This window comes from Bos javanicus, chromosome X (assembly GCF_032452875.1).
Source record: "Bos javanicus breed banteng chromosome X, ARS-OSU_banteng_1.0, whole genome shotgun sequence".
NCBI classification, from domain to species: domain Eukaryota; kingdom Metazoa; phylum Chordata; class Mammalia; order Artiodactyla; family Bovidae; genus Bos; species Bos javanicus.
In genome coordinates, this window is record NC_083897.1 from 89,729,278 (window position 1) to 89,742,744 (window position 13,467).

Consider the following 13,467-nt stretch of genomic DNA (forward strand, 5'->3'; position numbering starts at 1 on the left):
AGGGCCTATTAATGCTACCCATCATCTTCACTGGTTATATGGCAAGCCCTCTAACTAGGAGGTATTTGCGATGGTTCAGACTGTTCTCTTTTTAAGTCTGCATAGCAGATTGGTCAACATCATTCTTTCACCAGAGAGGTCTGGAAGGCGATGCCACAAACAGCCTTGCAAATTGTGAACTATACAGCTCCAGGGGGCTCTATTCACATAGACTATGGCTTAATCCTACTCTTTGGAATTTTGCAATGTGGAAACCTTGATCCTGGGAAAGGTCTGGAAGAGTCGTTTAGAAGGTTTTAGCTCTATGTTTAACCAGGCTGTGCTAAAATCAGTTTCTTGTAGTTAGAGTAATTTTTGAATATGAAAATGATTATGTCCAAAGAGTGTGAAAACCAATTTGCTACAAATTATTTGTTTTAGATAAGAATTACCAATCAACTTCCTGTGCAACTGCTTTCTTTATCAATAATCTTTCTGAAATAGAGGAATGGAAAGACTGACCCGATGTTTAGAATTTCAAATATGATGGTCCCAGATGAAAGAGGCTCTTAAGTAGGGGGCTTTAAACGCCTTAAATCATACTGCTATGAGTGGCCACCTAGTCCTCCTTCCAGGATTCTCCTTCTCACAGGGTTGACCTAGGATGAAAAGGATAAGGGTTTTGATTTTCAGTTATGAATATGCTCAAGAGTATATGGGAATGTTCCATTTTCATGATTCTTCTATTTCTCATTGCCATCAGTAGCTGAGAGTTGATGACACTGAAATTATTATGCTACCAAATTGAAGGCCAATGATACCCATTGTGTCATTAATAAAGTTTCACTCATTTAACTGATTTGATAAAATGCAAATGTGGAAAAATGCCTTTTATTTATTTTTCTTCTTTATACCTGCCAGTGTGTGCTCGGTCATGTCCAACTCTCTGTGACCCCATGAACTGTCACCTCTGTCCATGGAATTCTCCAGGCAAGAATACTGGAGTGGGTTACCATTTCCTCCTCCAGGGGATCTTCCTGACCAAGGGATCAAACCCCTGTCTTCTTGTGTGTCCTGCACTGGCAGACAGATTCTTTACCACTGAGCCACCTGGGAAACCCATGGTTGTGGTTTAGTCGCTAAGTCGTGTCCAACTCTTGCAACCCCATGGACTATAGCCTGCCAAGCTCCTATGTCCATGGGATTCTCCAGGCAAGAATACTGGAGTGGGTTGCCATTTCTTTCTCCAGGGGATCTTTCCAACCCAGGAATTGAACCTGGGTCTCTTGCATTGCAGGCAGATTCATTACTGACTGAGCTACAATCAAACCCAAGGTATGGGAAGCCGATACCTGACAGTAAAGAGTCTTAATTAAGCCTTCTGTAAGATGGGCTTTTCCTTCATCCTGAATACTATGTTAAATGTTCTTTTCACTCCAAAGTTAGGGAAGGATGGCTACTGACCGATCACTTCAATCTTGTCTGCAGTCTCCATTTACACATTTAAATTCTTTTTCAAAATGTTCCCTTCTTTGATGGAAATGTTCTGGAATTAGATAGTGGCAAGGGTTGAACATAGTGAATATAGTAAAAACCACTGAATTGTACACTTTATTATTTTTCTAACTTTTAATTTTATATTGGAGTATAGCTGATTAACAATAGTGATAGTTTTAGGTGGACGGTAAAGGGACTCAGCCATACATATACATGTATCCATTCTCCTCCAGACTCCCCTCCCATCCAGGCTGCCACATAACATTGAGTAGAGTTCCCTGTGCTATACAGTAGATCCTTGTTGGTTATCCATTTTAAATACAGCAGTGTGTGAATTGTATACTGTAAAATAGTAAGGTTTCTTTTATGTGACTTATATTTTAATAAAATAAAAAAGAAAAAGCTTTGGTTAAAAAAAGCTCTTCCCTTCTGATATCTTTTTGGAGGCCTAACTTGATTTTGTCTCCCAGATCAATGTATGTGACCTGTGTTTCCATGTAAAACATTGCCCAAACCAGCATCCAGGGAAGACATTCTAGATCTGCAATCTGTGGAAATGTTTATCCCTAGTTTATAGATGGGGACCTGAGACAAAAAGAGGTGCCTGATCGTCTCAGGATCACTCGGCTTCCAGACACCCACACAGAATTGATCAGACAGCACCAGCGGGATGGCTGCTGCAGGTGAACTGAACAGTGTCTTTAGAGTGTCCTCAACCTGCAGCCTGCCCTTGCTCTCTTTTATTTTTCCTTCCTCTGTTCAAATGTGCTCCTGAAAAGAATCTGGTTTACCATTGGCATGTATTTCAGACCAGGTACTACAAATCTCTGGGAGATTATTTTTTAATTAAAAAAAAAATTTTTTGGGGGGTGGTACTCTGTGGCATGTGGGATCTTAGTTCCCTGGCCAGGGATCAAACCCATGCCCCCTGTAGTGAAAGCACAGAGTCTTAACCACTGGGCTGCCAGGGAAGTCCCTCTATGGAAGATTTAAAAACTTATCTGTATTTAGGAACTGGAAAGGATTGTTCCCTGTAGAGGAAAGGAGGCACTAACAAACTGCTGGGGAGCTTAGGGAGGGACTGGTCTGGGTCTTCCTCAGAGCTCTTCCAATGCTGCCACATCAATGCTATCTAGTCTGCTGCTGCTGCTGCTGCTGCTGCTGCTGCTGCTGCTGCTAACTCGCTTCAGTCGTGTCTGACTCTGTGCGACCCCATAGACGGCAGCCCACCAGGCTCCCCTGTCCCTGGGATTCTCCAGGCAAGAACACTGGAGTGGGTTGCCGTTTCTTTCTCCGATGCATGTAAGCAAAAAATGACAGTGAAGTCGCTCAGTCATGTCCAACTCTTAGCGACCCCATGGACTGTAGCCCATCAGGCTCCTCCATCCATCCAGTCTACTTCCACCTAAAGCCAAGTGTACATCTGAATAATGATTCTGTTCTTCCCTCCAGCTATCAATGATGTTGACTCTGAGGCCTCACTGCTCAGTGTGCGCAATACTCCTATTGCATGAGGCCATGTGGTCAAAAGACCTGGTCTCTGACTTGAGTCTACCCACAGACTGCTTCCTTTTCATGAAGAAAGAAAAAGAAAGTGATCTTGGGATGTATTATATGGGAAGCATCTGTAGATCCCTTCACATGGAGGCAGAATAAACACACGATCTAAAAATGTTCTCCCAGAAAGGTCTGGCCAGAAGCACAGTGGCAGGTGTGGTAATTACATTTTCCCAGGAATACAAACTGTCAGTTACCACAGTGCTAAGCAGTAGCTGACAATTTTCTTCTTTGACCCAAAGATTTCTTGAAATTGCTTTTGATGGAATAAGACCAACATTAATTTCCTTTTAATGCACTGTATCTATCAATTGAAATGGAAGAAGAAAGCCATTGCCAGCTTTCATAGATGATAGATGATTTTCCCCTAGGACTCACGGATGTAAATGGAAAGGGAGAGTTGCAATACTCAGCATACATATTTTGAGGGCAAGATAAATATGATCAAAGCCCTGCTGGCTCACATGGACAGCTCTGCATCTCTGCCTGCAGGGCTCTCGTGTGTGTGTGTGTGTGTGTGTGTGTGTGTGTGTATGCCAGAAGGAAGTTGAGGGGGCCACCTCTTCACAACCTCTGTCCTATAACAGTTGCTTACCCCACCCCTCACCCCTGGAATAAAGTCATTTGAAATACATAGCATCCAGAAGTGCTAAAGTACACAGTGGGCCCAAGTAGCAGTGATTCAGCTCCATGAGGCCCTCAGCCAAAACAACAGTAAGAGAGCTGGGCTGCTTTCAGCATCATGGCAGCTCACCGTCTACACACCAAACCAATATCATAGAGGCCCAGGGGGCATTTGTACCCTCCTGTTTGCTGGAGGCCACTTTGGTAATTCAGCTCTTGAGGTTTCCTTTGAAGAGAGAGGAATGTGTACAAGTTGTGACAGTGAATTCAACATCCTCTCCTCAGCTGGCCTAAAGGGTCTATTTTCCAAAGTGATCCCATCTGACCTTTGGATAATGCTGGATTCAGTCCATCCCTCCCAGAGGACCTTACACTGGTAAGATGGTGGGGCCTCTGTCTAAATGCTCGGAACAAGAGTAGAACAGCCAGTTGGTTTTCTCACACAAGACTCTGAGTGGTACTCAGCCCACTCATGCTCCTATTTGATGCTTTTTAAAGGAGCAGATTCATGCTTGGTAATAAGCAGAAAGGAGATCTGTTATGCATTTTGCCATCTTTAAAAAGTCCCTGGATGAGGTTCTAAAATTTCATTGAAGGGAAATGTGTGTACAATATAGGGGAGGTAGAGCTCAGGTTTCTCTTTGAATTTCTACTTGAGAAGAATCAAAGAAACCTGAATGCCTTTAGCATTTTAACCTGGTTCATGAAATATGTGACAATCCAGTGTGTGTGTGTGTGTGTTTGCGTGTGTGAATGTGCTCATACTGGAGGGTACGATCAGTGCTTGAGTACTCATATCTTTGAAGTTGCTGATGCAATATGGCTTAAAGACTTGAAAATTTTCATCTATACAAATAATTTGTTCAAATTCAACAAAGTAGAAATGATTGGTAGAGTGAGGGGAGGTTAAAAGAATTCAGTGTGTAGAGCTAAGGAGAGTTGGGCTGTATATCCCCAGACAGGAATTTGCAGGATAGTTAAGAGGGCACCACCAAGAAGGAAATGGGCAGAAAGGAGTTGAGGAGCATCTTAGCGCAGGCTGCCATAACAAAATAACACAGACTGGATGGTTCCAACAATAGAAATGACTTTTCTTAGAGTTCTGGAAGATGGAAAGTCTAAGATTAAATTGTCAGCAGGTTCAGTTTCTGGTGAGAGCTCTTTCATGGCTTGCAGACTGCCAAATTTTTGCTGTGTGTTCACATGGCCTCTTATTATAAGAGCACTAACCCATAGGGTCAGGGCCCTGCCATTATGACCTTTTGTAGGCCCTATCTCCAAATACAGTCACATTTGGGGGTTAGGGCATCAACATATGAATTTGGAGGGGATGCAGTTCAGTCTATAGCAGAGTAGAAACTACAAGCAGTGGAACAGCCTCTAGGAAACTGTGGGGATGGTGACTCCATTCCCAGGAAAATAAAAGATCTAGTTCCACAATATGCTGGAGGAATAGGGAGGGCCTATTCCTGGCCCTTTGGAGATGTGAGGAAGGGGAGGGCAGACTAGAAGCTCTAGGTTGCTTGGAAACATCATTTGATGATTGCTTTAATCTGGTAACCTCTCTCTCTCCCTTCTAATGGAATACTAGTGTATTCTTATTAGATGGATAGAACTAGGTTAGGAAGGAAGAAAGGAAGAAGGAAAGAAGAAAGGGAGAAATTAAGAGCTAGTAGGACTGTGGGGTTGCAGCTACAATTCCCTAAGGGGGAAACGGAATGAGAGGCTGTATTTTCTCTTGATCATGCAGGCAGTCATTGGCAATTAGTTCTGGCCAGCAAAACTTCTGATATCATGACTCCAGGTGACTGTGTGCTAACCTATCTAGGAACAGAAATAGCATCATTATTTTTTTCTGCCTGTAGATTTTTTTTTTTTTGTCCTTTGATTTAAAGGCCAAAGGATATTCACTGGGCCACTGAGAATTAGAAAACCTTTATGAAATAGTCATTAAAGTTTTGAATTGAATGTGTGATAGAGAGGAAAGCTGGGCTAATTTAAACCCCTACCAGATCTGTCTTAATGAGATAACATGAGATGTAAAAACTATAGCAGCAAAGACTTCTGTGGAAGTCATCACACCCAATGCTGTGAGCTCACTGACTGTCCTCTCCCTGCTGGCTGAATCAGGCCAAAGGGAACACAAAGAAATGCTCCTCTCTTACTATGATTATGTAGATCTCATGGGTTTTTCAAAACGGCATGTGGGTCAGGGCTTACTGGGTCCCCCTTTTGGTATCTTAAGAGAAAAATCTCCAGGCTTGTTAGATGCCATTGATCTTCTCACTCAGAAAAGTTAAAAGTAAATGAATATTCACAGCCCCATCACACTTTTACCCTGATTGCTAACCAGATCCTTGCCAAATTAGGCTGAAAAGAAAGCTGTGAAAATCTTGATCTTCCATTTTGAGACAATTACCAACCTTTACATTAAAGGCTCTATAAATATCTGTGAATTTATCATGGGGACACAAGATTGGTACATATCTTCAGGTGCTCCTCTTCACTCAGCATGTGTATTTAACATTTACATATAAAGTTTGTATCATTTATAATGACTGGTAAATTGATAAATTAGTTGCTGTGATGGACAGAAGGAGGGGAAAGGAAACTCATCAGCCTGTGTCACATCATAGTAGAACACAAGGCTGGAATGTAGGTTCAACCCTTGTTGAAACCCAGCTGGTCTGACCTTGGGAAGGCTTTCCTCTCATTGAGTCTCAGGGTCTCTGACAGCTAATCCAGAGAATAAATTAATCTTTACTAAAGACCCATCCAATTTTGTGATTCTGTAATCATAAATATGATGATAAGATGCTCTTCTATACTTAGGCTGCCACCTGGAGAGTGCATTCTGCTTTTATTTCCCATTTTGGTGATGGAGAATTTGAAGTCAAACAAGGTTAAGAGAGGCCCAAAACAACTAGCGATGGAATCTAATCTCTAATTCAAGGCTTTGGATCCTAGCTTCTGCTGCACTTACTGCCATTTATGGCATCTGCTGGCATCATATTGGGCTATCCAAAATGCTATTCTGAATGACACCATTGGGCAGAGATGTTATATTATTAAAATATTTTGTAGAGTCTTCTCAATGAGATTTATACTCCTAGACAGAGATCTTAGAAGCATATAAGGCGTATTATTTTATTTAGCTCCTATTACCAAAAAACGGAAGCAGTTTCACCAAACACATAGGAATAGCGATCTTAACACTCCAGGAGGAAAATCTAGGCAGAGAACTATGTGATAAGCACCCCCAAACTAATGCCTGGTGAAAATAAACTTCTCTTCCCTCTCTTTTCTTGATTTGAATTAAGTTTTCTCTTCTATTTCTTTTTTTCTTTCCCATCTACCTGGTTCAAAGCAAACTGAGCCAGGTTTCCTAAACTTAAATCCAAAAGCTTCCTAATGGAGACATCATTTAATTCTCATGGCAACTCATTAGGTACAAACTATTATTATAGCCATTTTACTCATGAAACTAGGGGCACAGAGAGGTTGAAAAAATTGCTTAAAGTCAACACAGTTGATAAATATGTGAAGTTGGAATTTTGATCAAGAAAGTCTGAAACCACTCAATGCATATGGGGTTTCTTTTTGGCCTGATAAAAATGTTCTAAAATGTATTGTTGGTGATGGCCGCACAACTCTGTAAATACACTAAAATCATTGAATTGTACACATTTAAATGGGTGCACTGTGTGGCATCTGAATTACATCTCAATAAAGTGTGTTAGTTGCTCAGTGGTGTCCAATTCTTTGCTACCCCATGGACTTTAGCCCTCCAGGTTCCTCTGTCCATATATCAATAAAGCTGTTAATTAAAAAAAAAAAGTCTGGGGGGTGGTCCCAAGATGGCAGAGGAATAGGACGGGGAGACCACTTTCTCCCCCACAAATTAAAAGATCATTTGAATGCTGAGCAACCTCCACAAAACAACTGAACGCTGGCGAAGGACACCAGGCACTCAGAAAGGCAGTCCATTCTCTTTGAAAGAGGTAGGACAAAATATAAAAGACAAAAAGAGAGACAAAAGAGTTAGCGACAGAGACCAGTCCTGGGGAGGGAGTCGTGAAGAAGTTTCCAAAGAGCAGGAAACCCTCTCACTGGTGGGTCTGTGGGGAGTTTTGGAATTTCAGAGGGCAACATAACTGGGAGGAAAAAACCCCCCACAGGATAGGCGCCTAACTGCAACTGCCAGCGGAGAAGTACCCCAGATGCTCGCATCCACCACCAGCGAGCAGGGGCTGGACACGGAGGCGCGGGCAGCATCATCAGTCCTTAGGGTAAGGATTGGGCCTGAATGCCCTGAGGACAATCGGAGGGAGCTAACGTGAGATAGCAACCCAAACTGTGGGATCCCCAGAGAGGAAAAAAAAGAGAGAGAGAACTTTCCCTTGCCGGCTCACAGAACGAAGGATTGAATACCAAAGGAAAGCTAGCCGGCTGCGTACAGGACCCTCCCCTCCCCCACCAGAGGCCGCGAGGCAGGCGTGCAAAAGCCAGAGTTGGAAGGCAACGGACTGCTCCAATCTCCGTCCCAGAGACCGGCATCCTACACCAAACTGTGAGCAGGCTCCCAGTTGCTAACCACGTCTTCCTGGGATCCTGGACGGTTGACATTTGCCAGGAGGGTGTAAGCCTGAAATCAGCTCCCCAGAGGAGACACACAGCACACCTGAGAAGGTGCTCTCCTAGCGCACCTGGGAAACCAAGCAGCCGGGACTGGGGAGGTGATTAAGACACATGGCACATCTGGGACAGTGCTCTAGCCAAGCACCTGGTCGCCTGAGCTGCTTGGACCCGGGAAGGACACAAAACACATGCCTAACCGAGTCTGTGCCCTTGAGGAGTATCCGAGAACCTAAACCTGAGCAGCTTAGACCTGGAAAGTGCATGAAACGCAGGGCACGCTTTGGATAGTGTCCTGCAGAGCACCCTGGAGCCTGAGCAGTGTAGACCAGAAAGCAACTGGGGCAGCACGTTGCTGTGAGCTGGGGCAAACTCAGTGTGGTCCAAACACTGCGAGCCCGCCCAACGCATGCCAGCGATATTTGTTTGCAGTGTTCCTCCCTCCCCACAACACAACTAAATAAATGAGTCTAAATAATTGACCACCTTCGCCCCCTTGTGACAGGGTGGAAATTAGACTCTGAGGAGACTGGCAAACAGGAAGTCAAAATAAAGAAGAGGGAACGGCTCTGGAAGTGACAGGTGCAACAGATTAAAATCCTGTAGTTAGCACTGACTAAGCATTGGAGGGAGCCTATAGACCTTGAGTGGAGAAGGCAATGGCACCCCACTCCAGTACTCTTGCCTGGAAAATCCCATGGATGGAGGAGCCTGGTGGGCTGCAGTCCATGGGGTTGCTAAGAGTCGGACACGACTGAGCGACTTCCCTTTCACTTTTTCACTTTCATGCAATGGAGAAGGAAATGGCAACCCACTCCAGTGTTCTTGCCTGGAGAATCCCAGGGGCCGGAGAGCCTGGTGGGCTGACGTCTATGGGGTCACACAGAGTCGGACACGACTGAAGTAACTTAGCAGCAGCAGCAGCAGCATAGACCTTGAGAACAAGTACAGGCTGAAACAAGGAACTGTCTGAAACTGAACTGACCCCACATTGCCCACAACAGCTCTAGAGAAATTCCTAGATATATTTTTACTATTATCACTTTTTAATTTTTAAAAAAGTTCTTTATTACTCCTTTAATTTTAACTTTGATAACCTATTATTACCTTGAAAAAAGACCCTATTTTAAAAGCAAATTTCATATATATATTTTATAATTTTTTGATTGATTTTGTTTCATAATTTTAATATTGTATTTTTGAGAGTCCAACCTCTACTCTAGATTTTTAATCTTTGCTTTTTAGTATTTGTTATCAGTTTTGTACCTTTAAGAATCTAATCTTCAGTATCCATTTTCACTTAGGGGTGTGATTACTGGCTTGATTGCTGTCTCCCCTTTTGACTCTCCCATTTTTCTCCCAGGTCACCTCTATCTCCTCCCTCACCCTTCTCTTTTCTACTTCATTCTGGGAATCTCTCTGGGTGTTCCAGGTTGTGGAGAACACTTAGGGAACTGATTATTGGCTAGATTGGTCTTTCCCCTTTTGATTCCCACTCTTCTCCCCCTGGTCACCCCTATCTCCCTCCTCCCTCTTCTCTTCTCTTTGTAACTCTGTGAATCTCTCTGGGTGTTACAGACTGTGCAGAGCACATAGGGAATTGATTACTGGCTAGATTGCTCTCTCCCCTTTTGACTCTCCCTATTCTCCTCCTGGTCACCTCTATCTCCCTCCTCCCTCTTCTCTTCTCCATGTAACTCTGTGAACCTCTCTGGGTGTCCCTCACTGTGGAGTATTGTTTTACCATTAACCTAGATGTTTTATCATCTGCGCTGTATGGATGGAGAAGTCTTGAGGCTACTGTAAGAATAAGAATGAAAGCAAGAGGCAGGAGGCTTAAATCCAAACCTTGAGAATATCAGAGAACTCCTGATTCTAGGGAACATTAATAGACAAGAGCTCATCCAAAAGCCTCCATACATACACTGAAACCAAGCTTCGCCCAAGAGCCAGCAAGTTCCAGAGCAAGACATACCAAGCTAATTCTCCAGCAAGGCAGGAACACAGCCCTGAGCATTAAAAGACAGGCTGCCCAAAGTCATACCAAACCTATAGACACCCCAAAACTCACTACTGGACACTTCATTGCACTCCAGAGAGAAGAGATCTAGCTCCACCCACCAGAACACAGATGCAAGCTCCCCTAACCAGGAAACCTTGACAAGCCACTAGTCCAATCCCACCCACAGGGAGCAGGCTCCACAATAAAGACAAACCACAAACTTCCAGCCTACATAAAGGGGACCTCAAACATAGCAATGTAAACAAAATGAAAAGGCAGAGAAATATTCATCACGTAAAGGAACATGATAAGTGCCCACCAAACCAAACAAATGAGGAGGAGATAGGGAGTCTACCTGGAAAATAATTCAGAATAACGATAGTGAAGATGATCCAAAATCTTGAAAACAAAATGGAGTTACAGATAAATATATTAGAGACAAGGATTGAGAGGATGCAAGAAATGTTTAACAAGGACCTAGGAGAAATAAATAAAAGTCAATCAATAATGAATAATGCAATAACTGAGATCAAAAACACTCTGGAGGGAACCAACAGTAGAAAAACTGAGGGAGAAGAGAGGATAAGCGAGGTGGAAGATAGGATGGTGGAAATAAATGAAGCAGAGAGGAAAAAAGAAAAAAATAATTAAAAGACATAAGGACAACCTCAGAGACCTCTGGGACAATGTTAAATGCCCCAACATTCGGATCATAGGAGTCCCAGAAGAAGAAGACAAAAAGAAAGGCCATGAGAAAATACTTGAGTAGATAATAGTTGAAAACTTCTCCAAAATGGGGAAGGAAATAGCCACCCAAGTACAAGAAACCCAGAGAGTTCCAAACAGGGTAAATGCATGGCAAAACACCCCAAGACACATATTAATCAAACTAACAAAGATCAAACACAAAGAGCAAATATTAAAAGCAGCAAAGAAAAAGCAACAAATAACACACAAGGGGATCCCCATAAGGATAACAGCTGATCTTTCAATAGAAACTCTTCAGGCCAGAAGGGAATGGCAGGACATAATTAAAGTGATGAAAGAGAAAAACCTACACCCCAGATTACTATATACAGCAAGGGTCTCATTCAAATATGATGGAGAAATCAAAAGCTTTTGCTTTTACAGACAAGCAAAAGCTGAGAGAATTCAATACCACCAAACCAGCTCTTCAACAAATGCTAAAAGATATTCTCTAGACAGGAAACACAGAAAAGGTTTATAAACTTGAACACAAAACAAGAAAGTAAATGGCAGTGGGATAAGACTTACCAATAATTACCTTAATGTAAATGGGTTGAATGCCCCAACCAAAACACAAAGACTGGCTGAATGAATACAAAAACAAGACCCCTATATATGCTGTCTACAAGAGACTCACCTCAAAACAAGGGATACATACAGACTGAAAGTGAAGGGCTGGAAAATGATATTTCATGCAAATGTTGACCAAAAGAAAGCAGGAGTAGCAATACTCATATCAGATAAAATAGACTTTAAAACAAAGGCCATGAAAAGAGACAAAGAAGGACACTACATAATGATCAAAGGATCAATCCAAGAAGAAGATATAACAATTATAAATACATATTCACCCAACATAGGAGCACCACAATATGTAAGGCAAATGCTAACAAGTATGAAAGGGGAAATTAACAGTAACACAATAATGGTGGGATACATTAATACCCCACTCACACCTATGGATAGATCAACCAAACAGAAAATTAGCAAGGAAACACAAACTTTAAATGATACAATGGACCAGTTAGATCTAATTGATATCTATAGGACATTTCACCCCAAAACAAGGAGTTTCGCCTTTTTCTCAAGTGCACACAGAACATTCTCTAGGATAGATCACATTCTGGGCCATAAATCTAGCCTTCAGTTCAGTTCAGTTCAGTCGCTCAGTCGTGTCCGACTCTTCCCGACCCCATGAATCGCAGCACGCCAGGCCTCCCTGTCCATCACCAACTCCCGGAGTTCACTCAGACTCATATCCATCGAGTCAGTGATGCCATCCAGCCATCTCATCCTCTGACGTCCCCTTCTCCTCCTGCCCCCAATCCCTCCCAGCATCAGAGTCTTTTCCAATGAGTCAACTCTTCGCATGAGGTGGCCAAAGTACTGGAGTTTCAGCTTCAGCATCATTCCTTCCAAAGAAATTCCAGGGCTGATCTCCTTCAGAATGGACTGGTTGGATCTCCTTGCAGTCCAAGGGACTCTCAAGAGTCTTCTCCAACACCACAGTTCAGAAGCATCAATTCTTTGGCGCTCAGCCTTCTTCACAGTCCAACTCTCACATCCATACATGACCACAGGAGAAACCATAGCCTTGACTAGACGAACCTTTGTTGGCAAAGTAATGTCTCTGCTTTTGAATATGCTATCTAGGTTGGACATAACTTTCCTTCCAAGGAGTAAGCATCTTTTAATTTCATGGCTGCAGTCACCATCTGCAGTGAGTAAATTCAAAAAACTGAAATCATTTCAAGCATCTTTTCTGATCACAGTGTGGTAAGATTAGATGTCAACTACAGGAAAAAAAAACACAAACATATGGATGCTAAACAACACGCTTCTGAATAACCAATAAATCATGGAAGAAATAAAAAAGGAAATCAAAATATGCATAGAAACAAATGAAAATGAAAACACAGCAACCCAAAACCTATGGGTTTCAGTAAAAGCACTGCTAAGGAGAAGGTTCATAGCATTACAAGCTTATCTAAAGAAACAAGAGAAAAATCAAATAAATAACCTAACTTTACACCTAAAGCAACTAGAAAAAGAAGAAATTAAGAACCCCAGTGTTAGTCAAAGGAAAGAAATCATAAAAAATAGGGCAGAAATAAATGAAAAATAAACAAGGAGACTATAGCAAAAATCAACAAAACTAAAAGCTGGTTCTTTGAGAAGATAAAATTGACAAGCCATTAGTCAGACTCATCAAGAAAAAAAGGGAGAAGAGTCAAATCAACAAAATTAGAAATGAAAATGGAGAAATCACAACAGACAACACAGAAATACAAAGGATCATAAGAGACTACTATCAGCAACTATATGCCAAAAAAATGGATAACTTGGAAGAAATGGATGAATTCTTAGAAAAGCATAACCTTCCACAACTGAACCAGGAAGACATATAAAATCTTAACAGACCCATC